The sequence below is a fragment of the Hippocampus comes genome, unplaced genomic scaffold, assembly GCF_001891065.2.
Source record: "Hippocampus comes isolate QL1 unplaced genomic scaffold, H_comes_QL1_v1.1 scaffold133, whole genome shotgun sequence".
Lineage (NCBI taxonomy): Eukaryota > Metazoa > Chordata > Actinopteri > Syngnathiformes > Syngnathidae > Hippocampus > Hippocampus comes.
In genome coordinates, this window is record NW_017805150.1 from 83695 (window position 1) to 93279 (window position 9585).

General features: G+C 45.2%; 1 protein-coding gene across 1 annotated transcript in view; it reads right to left on the reverse strand.

The window, feature by feature from the left end:
- LOC109514817 (activin receptor type-1) overlaps positions 1 to 6251 on the reverse strand; it is a 26580-nt gene extending 20329 nt beyond the window's left edge. Inside the window, exon 1 of the mRNA XM_019868212.1 lies at positions 5831 to 6251. The gene's annotated coding sequence lies outside the window, so the exon portion shown is untranslated. The remainder of the gene's footprint in view (positions 1 to 5830) is intronic.
- Positions 6252 to 9585: the final 3334 nt, after the last annotated feature.

The window sequence follows — 9585 nt, forward strand, 5'->3', positions numbered from 1 at the left end:
GAAAGGGGGGGGGTTGGATGTAAAAAAACAACACAGCGGACAGAAGGCTTCTTTTGTGATAAAAAGCTGACCACTGAAGGCCATTTCAACCGACATGCTGTGTTCCTAAGCTCTTCAATTTATGCCAGCCATCACGAATGCAAAGGAAACTTTCTGCAAAGTCAGCATATCGGGGATAAACAAACACACGCAGAATGTAAATACGTGCGCAGTCGCACATAGCGGCCAGCCAGCCAGACGCACGGCAGGCTTGAAATGAAACGGCTGTTGCATTCGAGCCCTCCGTCTTATCCTACACACAGCAGAGCCGCCCACCCCCTCCCACCCCCACCCCCCCTTCTTCAACTTCCTCCACTGACACGGAGGAGTGATGAGCTCCAGACTCTTGCTCAGACTTGAAGTCTATCTTGATCTCATAACTGCGGTTCTCTTCTTAATGACAGACTCTGTAACCTGATTCCACGTGCCCCCCCGCCGCCCCCCCACACACACACACATATGCACACACAGTAATGGGGTGATGGAAGCTCATCTTAGCATTTTGACAAGTGCGCACAACAATTTCAAAAAAAAAATAAAATAAAAAAAAAGTGGGCCACACAAACGGGCAAAGACAAGAGCACGTATACACACGTACACGCACTCGCAGACAGACACACCTCCAGACACAAACACAAACGGAGGGGGGAGGGGGGGGCGCACACAATGGCACCCACACACAAGCTAAATGGGGTGAAAGAAACAGAAATGGCTCACACAAACATCACGACGGGCACACCCGCGTACTGTAGGAGACACACACGAATGGGGTGAAAGACCAGCGATCTCCCACGAAAAACAAATGCCCACCAGAAAGGTGGAACCACAAACGCATAAAGACAAGAACACACTCACACGCACCCACACACCCCTCCCCCATAAAGCGATTATGATTCAGTTACTGGTTTCCTCCGTACCGTGTCCCAAAAAAATAGCGTAAGCGGCTAATCAATTGTTTCCCAAACAAAAAGCAAACATTGGCAAGTTATCATGGAGGGCAACAGAAATCAGAGACTTCTTTGACTTTTGTACATTCAACGATAGCTCAAAACGATTCATCGAAGGCCGAAATGGTTTTCGGTTCATTTGATGATCGATTAAATGTCAATTCAGTGTTGCACCCCCATCGCCCACAATCAAGGTGGTCCACACAAATGTGGAAAACAAGGACATGCGGACACACATACAATGATGGGGCGAACGAATGGGGATCACCCACAGAGAAAAACGGCCATGCAAACACACACACACGCACGCACGCGCGCACGCGCGAACGCGCACACGCACACGCACACGCACACGCACACGCACACGCACACACACACACACACACACACACACACACACACCACTCTCTGGTTTCTGGAGCCAGCCACTTCCCCTCACTAGCATATTGTTGCTAGCCGGCGCCGCAGACTACTTGTGACACCTAAACGACTCGGCGCACAAAATAATTGCTCTCACAGGTCTGAACCCAAACTCCGCCCTACCACAAACATGCTACGCTCGCGTGTGCGCACGACACACCAAAAGCACGAGTATATTGACGGGACAAGGGTCAAGTTTCTCATTTGCAATATAATGCACATTGTGGAAACGCGAAATGCAGCGCTGGTTGCGGTAATCTCGCAGACTATTTTCCAGGCGTCTCCAAATCCGGTCGTGGAGTGCCGCTTTCCCGTACGTTTGCCATCTCCCCCTTGCTGCAACGCACCGGATTCAAAGGAATCGACATCGCAATCAGGCTCCTGCAGAGCTTGCCGATGAGCCGATTATTTGAATCCGGTGTGTTGCGGCAGGGAGAGATGGCAAACAGGCAGGAATGGCGCCCTTGAGGATCGGAGTTTGAGACCCCCTGAGTTAGACCCTTTCGGTTCAAGACAATGAAGAAGGAAACCCAAACCAAACGAAGCCGTCTTCTGTTGTTTGGGGACCTGTCAGACTAGTCGGTATCACCCGGCCAGCCCCGCCTGTCAGACGTCCTGCTATCATACTAGCATCGGCTCACGCTCAGCGATGCGAGCCGCCGAGCACACCGAGCCGAGTCAACAACCCGCAGACTATGAAGTTGTCGTCTGCAGATCGTCCACAAACCAAAATAGTCACAGGCTGTTCTGCACGGGCAGGTCGACGGGCGCCATGATGGTGGTGGCGCAGAGGGTGTTTGTTTTGTTTTTTCCCCTCCCTCCAAAAACAAAATGCTGATTTAATTGCGAACAATGGCGATATTTTGAGGGAGCCCGCAGGGGGGGGAAGGGTGAGATGAAGGTCAGCGGGCTGAGCCGCGATTCCTACATCTGGGTTTTTGTTCTTCCGTTTACCTTTGACGCGGTGCATGACTGCTTGACTGTTCAAGATCCAATCCTGCTGTGTATCTCGGCTCAATATTTTTTAAAAAAAGACAACAGCGGTATTATGATCCCTTTGAAAGTCGACGCTGTACATGTCTTGCTCGGGGCGAGCATAACTCCACTTGTAAACAGAATCATGAGAAGCGGCAGAACCACCACGCATTAAACTCATCCACCCGAATGAGACGCTAACAAACGACGACGACCGAGTCGAACAAGGATCTCCTGGATTTGCATTCTTTGTCTTGGCAGTGAGACAAATTTTGGGAAGACTGAACACAAGGGAGAACTGACTGCTGCAGCAAAGTGGAGACCGTAACGTATCAAACCGCATTGTCCAAGCGCTCTCAGATGGCAAAGAGGGTCAAGTGTGGAGGTTTCGGAAGACGCCAATCATCGAGCCGCATTTGAGCATTTGCCACTTCCCGATCAATCTTGTTTTTCCTCTATCTACCGCAGTCCCTCGCCGTTCAAAACCGAGGAGGCTGAGGCAGACAGTCGCCCCGGGGAACCTGTGCTTCTGTTTGAGGTCTCGTTCTGCCCGATTTGAACGCCAGAGCATGAAAATGGCTTTTCAGACACCAGGCAGGAGCGCACGGACGGAGCAAGCAAGGCGAGACCGTTTCAAGATTTAAAAACAAATGAAACGTTCGTGAAAATGACCTTTAGCTTGAACGGCCACCCCCCCCCCCCAACGGCTGATGGGAGGCCAACTTCAAATAAGATGCAAACAGAACCATTTAAAAGCAACTGGAGACGTCCGAGGTACGACTGGCTGACTCCAATTGTAAATGACGATCCTTAAATTTGGTCGAGCCAAACGTAACTATGATTGGTAATGTGAAAAAAAAAAAATCGGGAAGCTACCTGAAGCTCGTGCTTCTGCCAGACGCAAATAGAGAAGCAACCGGTTGCGTTTTGAGTATTTGTATCATGCGTCTCATCCGGTCAGTCACCGCAAAAAAAAAAAAAAAAAATTAAAAAATGGACGAGAATTACTTGCCACCACTTGTGGAATTACTGAAAAAGACCGTTAGCCTAGCTTCTTCCCTTCTTTGTATTATCCGGCAGTCTGCACGCCGGACCGGATCTGGTTTGGTATGCGGTCTGCAACATGTTAACATTTGAAAGATTAGCTTAAAATGACTTAATTAAAAAAAAAACAAAAAAAAAAAAAAAAAAAAAAAAAATCAGCTAAACCAATGAGCGACCGACCACCCATGTCACGTCAGCTCAGCAAACTTCGAACTCCAACTTGCCCGGTACTAGAAACGGCTTGAAGAAAACCACTATTGGCATGCCAATCGGAAAACATAGCCAAAGCTCAAGCCGAACTGATTACTGATTATATTTTGTCCCTCAAGTATAACTTCACCTGGTGATATGGCGCTAGAGCGTCTCATCCACATTGTTTGGCAAAGGCTTAAATCTCAACATCGGATGTGTAATCAAGTACAAACACACTCAAGTGATCCCCCAGACACACTTGATTAATGTGTTTGTCTGAATGATGCTAGGAGTCGATTGTAGCGCTTGGGTGTGAGACCTTCGCACGTCTTTTAATCAGCACAATTATCCGGGAATGGTTGAAGCGAGAATCGGCGCCTCTCTAATGAAGTCATCAACAGCGGGTTTACGTGCCGATCCAGGATTCCCCAAACTTTAACCAGCGATGGATTCAAATCCACTTCCTTGCCACTCGAATGTGAGGATGAATAGTTGTCCGTTGCGTGATGTGCCCTGTTCATTGCCTGGCTACCAGTCCAGGGTGCAGTCACGCAAAGTTAGCTGTGATGGGCTCCAGCTATTCCCAACCCTGAACAGGGTAAGCAGTAAAGAAAATGTAGGATGAGACTTAGCGTAGGGCGCTAACTAACAATTGTTTTAACAATGAATTAATCTGCTGATTAGTTTTGTTCCCCTTAATGAGAGAAAGTAAGTTTTACATTTTTATCCCTTCATTCCAAAACAGGACATTATTTCAAATTAACAGTGCAAATAAAAAAAAATGCACAAACATAAATTGATTATGAATGGGTTCACTGGTTTGGCTGGGAAAATGTCAGAAAATAGGCAGTCTGCCTTCAAGGAGGACTACAGAGATCTGAGAATTTTTATTGTACAGAGGCTGAAATTCGGACGATTTGGACAATTTCCTTTTTAACAATGTCTCGAGATTATTAACTATTAAAATAGTTGTCGATTGAATCGGTAATCAATTAGCTGTCAATTATTTGTTGTACTTCTCATTGAATTCGTAGGGTGGGGTCCATTTTGGAAATGCTCTTCCAAAACGTGTCACCGTCAAGAATAAGGACTTACTACTAGCACGTAATTTGTTCCAAAAGTAGCCATTTGGGGGAAATTTTCTTCATGAATTACGATCATTTTAGTTCGGATTGTTGATTCGCCGGCCACCAGCAATTGACAACGTACATATCCACTCCACCGCTACATGTGTGTTGCGTATTCAGTTGTACCTGTTTGCCAAGGTTTTCTTTTGCCAAATTCCATACCGTGCTCCCCTTACAGGAGCTTAGTCTGGGGCTGTTCCAACCCCCTCCCCTCCCCCCTTCCTCATGTTTTTCTTTTCTTTTCATCTGAGAAAACGGGACAATGTAAAAGGCGACCCGGTGGGCTCACGTTCTGTATTCCCCCCACCCCCTCACCCCTCCTGCTCATTGTGTTTCTATGTCTCTTCAACAGATTGTGTCGATTCCATTTCACTGAACCTTGTGGTCCGACGACAATAAAACTATTCTTATTCACATATAAACAAATGATCTTTCAAAATGTTTTGGGTATAAATTGGGGAACTGAAGTTCAAGTCCTTGCTCCAAAGTTCCAGTTTCAGGTCCAAATTTGAAATTTCCTTGCATCGTCGATGGATCCTGTTTTGACATATTCCCAGTTGGGGAACCCCTGTTGAAAATGCATCGATTCTTGGTCTGTGCTGCAAAAATCCATCATGTCAATTCATTCTCCGTCCATACTAGGTGCCAACTGTACTGAAAAGCCCTTCATCCCATCCTCCTCCAGACCAGAAGGACAGTGCGATTGTGATGTAAAAAAATAAAAAGGTGCTCAGCGTGGGATGATGACACACGATCACGCAAAAACGACCCTCCCAGAGAGAACTGTTTGCATGACAATGCACTCGCGAGTAACAACTTGTTGCCAACTTTAAAAAGCTGCATTTGGGAATTACAACCCTGGAAACGAAGCAGACTTGGTTGGTTCTATTTTAAATTGTTTGGCCCTGAGGCGATCATCCAAAAATGCCGAGTCGCGTTTATGTGGACGTGACAACAAGCTTCGCGTTTTTTTTGCAGGCTTTCTGGAAGGCAAAATTCTCGAAACTCCTTTTCCAAAACTTCCCGGCCACATATTAATTAACATGGGGAAAGATGATGGCAAACTACGCCATTTAGGACACTCACCTCGTTGGGAGTTTCGTCTCAAAGTGCTTCAAAAGGGTGTAGTCAAATGGAAGGAGGCGTCCATCTCCGGGAGCCGTTCAGCGACTACAGCCAGTCTGTTCGCCCAAGTCCAAGACGCTGCGGCGGCTACGCGGCGCCAACATTTCCCCCCACCTCCCACAACCGCCGCAAACACGTCCTTCTCGCTCGCTTCGTCTTCGTCAAATTCACTTTTCACCTCGCCTCTCCGACGCGGAAGAGACGAACTATGAACATTTTTTTTCTTTAAAACGCGGTTCGCCTCTTGTGTAGCAGCGGTGGGGACTTCTTAAGTCAGAACGAAGGCGGCGGCGACGGTCAGGGGGGGAGGGAGGAGGAAGAGGAGACGGGGGACACGCTAGTAAGCAGGATTGACTCAAGCAGGAAGTTTGCTAAAGACTCAGTTACCCACAATGCGTCGCGACATGCTGCGCGAGGCTTCCGGTAAACACTTCCAAAATAAAACAAACACCATTACCGTGAGACGTTTCGAAATAAAACCAAGTCTGAAATTATACACCAAACTTTCCCTCCATTCGTTATCTGAACCACTTATCCTCACGTGGGTCGCGGGCGTGCTGGAGCCTATCCCTGCTGTCTTCGGGCAAAAAGCGGGGTACACCCTGAACTGGTTACCAGCCAATCACAGTGCTTGTCCTGGCAATTCAGCTTCCCCCTAAATTCCCAAACTTTGTATATTAGGTTGCATAATATGATTGCCATTTTTTCCCCCAAAAGGATGTGAAAGTGACTTGTTGTTTGTTTGTGTTGTTATTGGCTGCATATAAAAGCACTATAGAAGATGGACGGATGGATTAAATTTAGGGTAGCTGTATAACATCAGTTTTTTCATGGATGACAAATGTGCTTGTGGTTTGTTGGCTTACAGTTTAAGTGGATGTGAGATGGTGAGACACAGAATGTAAATAGAAGTGCAAAATCCATTAGAATGCAAATTTAAGTCGACGTGTGTGTGCGTGCGTGCGTGCGTGCGTGCGTGTGTGTGTGTGTGTGTGTGTGTGTGTGTGTGTGTGTGTGTGTGTGTGTGTGTGCTCACCAGAGGTCGCTGTTGCATTTAAGCGGTTTTAGAAGGCTCTCTAACTCTCAGGAAGCAACTTTACAAAAAAACTAAATACGAAAAAAGAAAATGAATTATTGAATAGCATATTTTACTTCATTGATCTAGTTGTAAAATATCCTATCACTGGTGTAAAGTTTGAAACAGCACTTCCTGTACACATTTTGCACTCTATTTTTTTATTGTGTGTGCTCATTGCTTTTCTTTATACTGTATTATACTTTGACCAGAAAAAAAATATATAACATGAAATAACTACCTCAGCACATATAATTTTATTCATCATAAATGTCACGTTCAGTGTTGTTCTTATATACTGTTTAACCGAGTGGCCTTAAACAGCATATTTTTTTTTTAATGCTCGGAAAGATGCACCCACGCAGATGAGAGGACTTAAGTCAAAGCTAGACATTGTTTGCTTTGACTAACAGCTGGTCTTTGCCATGTACCTTTTGGAAAATGTCATTGACCCGTCAGAAACCCCAAATAAACCTCAAACCGCTGCACTAACAACACAAGACTGTACAGACAACGGCCCAAAAGCACGCACATCCACGGTGCTGCCGTCATACTATGCAGTGGAAAAATAAAGTCGGTCAAAGTCCCCCCAAAACAATGTACATAAATAAATGATGACCATCACTTCCTTTGAGCACACAAGTTTTTTTTTTCTAGTACGTGTTTTAGTTGTGTTTAGTATGTGACGTGACTGGCGGTGTTGGTTAACGCTAAAACTGCCCGGCATGCACCACTTTTGAGTTTCCTATTGTCAAGAATCATTGCCTGACGTGAACCATGCTCCCTTTATACAAATGCGCTCGACCAAAACCTCCTAAGAATTGTTTGCTTGCTTGAAGCTGGAAAAGGTCACAAAAGTCACAAAATGGGAGGACATTCAGCACTGTTGCTCCTCGTCTCTCGGAATGGCCATCCTGTCAAGATAACCAATCCAAAAGTGTCTGCTAAAGACTAAATCTGACACATGCTAAAATATCTGTTGACAAAAGTAACATCAGTTAAACATTAAACAAGATTTGATGTCTTGAGAGGACACACCATCCCAGCCTTAACCCAACTAGGAATTATGATTAAAGAGGAATTGTGGTTTGGGGCTTTTAGAGACCTCAGCGACTGGATGGAATGCAAGCGGACAGAAAAATGACTGCCCAGTTTGATCACGATATTGCAACTTAAATCAGTCAGTTGAGGCTTAGTGATGCAACGAGACAAGAACCCTAACAAAATTGGATGTGGATGTTTGGGGAAAAAAAAAAAGCCTTGGATGTTCCAAAGTGCGACTTGCTAACTAGTCAGTGGATGGTTGAAACCAACATTGAGTTGTGTGGAAAGATGGCCCACAGCACACCGGCATCAAAACCTCTCATCAACACATGGTTAACGCGGCAATGGGATTTGGGGCTGCTTTGCTCTCTCAGGGACTGGACACCTTGATATCATGAAGGAAAAAGGACTTCCCCAGTTTATTACGCCATTTCAATTCAAAATAGTTCCGTTGAAGCGCAACAGGGGATGGGTTACTTAACAGGAAAACAACCGAAAGCACAAAAGTAAATGAACAACTGAATGGCTTCAGCGGAAGAAAGCCTGCCTTCTGGATTGAGTCCTAACCTCAACCTATTTGAGAAACTGTGGCATGACCTCCAATTATTTTGTGGTATCACCTTAAAAACAATTGTCTGTTGTGACTTGACACGAAGATCAGAACATGTTTCATGAAATCCGGGTTTTAATGACTTTTTCTTAAGAGGTGAATGTGAACGACAGGATTGTGTGTTGCTGAAAAGTTCTAACATTTGTCTCTATATGAGCAGTTGAAAATAAAATAAATACCAACAATAATGACTCATAGAAGAGTAATGACAAATGTGGTGGCTCATTGCAAAAGGAGCAAATGTTTAAAGTACTTATTGACTCTGCTGTTTTGCTAATCAGTAGCCAAAGTTCATATTCAAAGTAAAAAAAAAAAAGAAGAAGAATCTGGTTAATCTATAAAAGGCAAACTTGAGTGATGATTAGACATGGATTCAAAGCATCTGTAATTTAATTAACTTTGGAGTCAACCAGCCCTCCCTCAAACTTCGGAAGTTGGTTCAAAATGCCGTTGCTGGTCTCTTAACCGGAACACGTAAGAGGGAGCACACACGTTTGAAAACTCCTATCCCGGCCTTCCTCCGCTGGCTGCCTGTGTAGTTTAAAGTTTTGAGAGTTTTTTATTTATTTATTTTTTTTATTTAAAGATTCTGCAATCTGTTTTCAAACCTCCAAATGATCTCACCATACCTCAAATATTCGAGGGTCTTTAAGGCCATATTGCTCGTGCTTCACTCAAACGAGAGCACGATGCCAACAAACGGATGCGATGCAAAGGTTGCATCAGTGAAAATGTTCTCTGAGTCACAATAACATGCTTTCGGTCTGGTTGCATGTTGGCGCAGGTTGACATAATGCAGCATGTCTTTGTGTTGACAAGCCAGGGTCAACTGTTATCGGAGTGTACCCGGTGAAAAGTAGAATGTCATAACACATACGTTATTTCTGAGGGCACACAAACACATACACACACACACACGCAATACCAAATAATTTCCCAGTTGAATGACCCCCCCCCCCAAGTTTGGTTGATGTTTTTGTGAGCGCG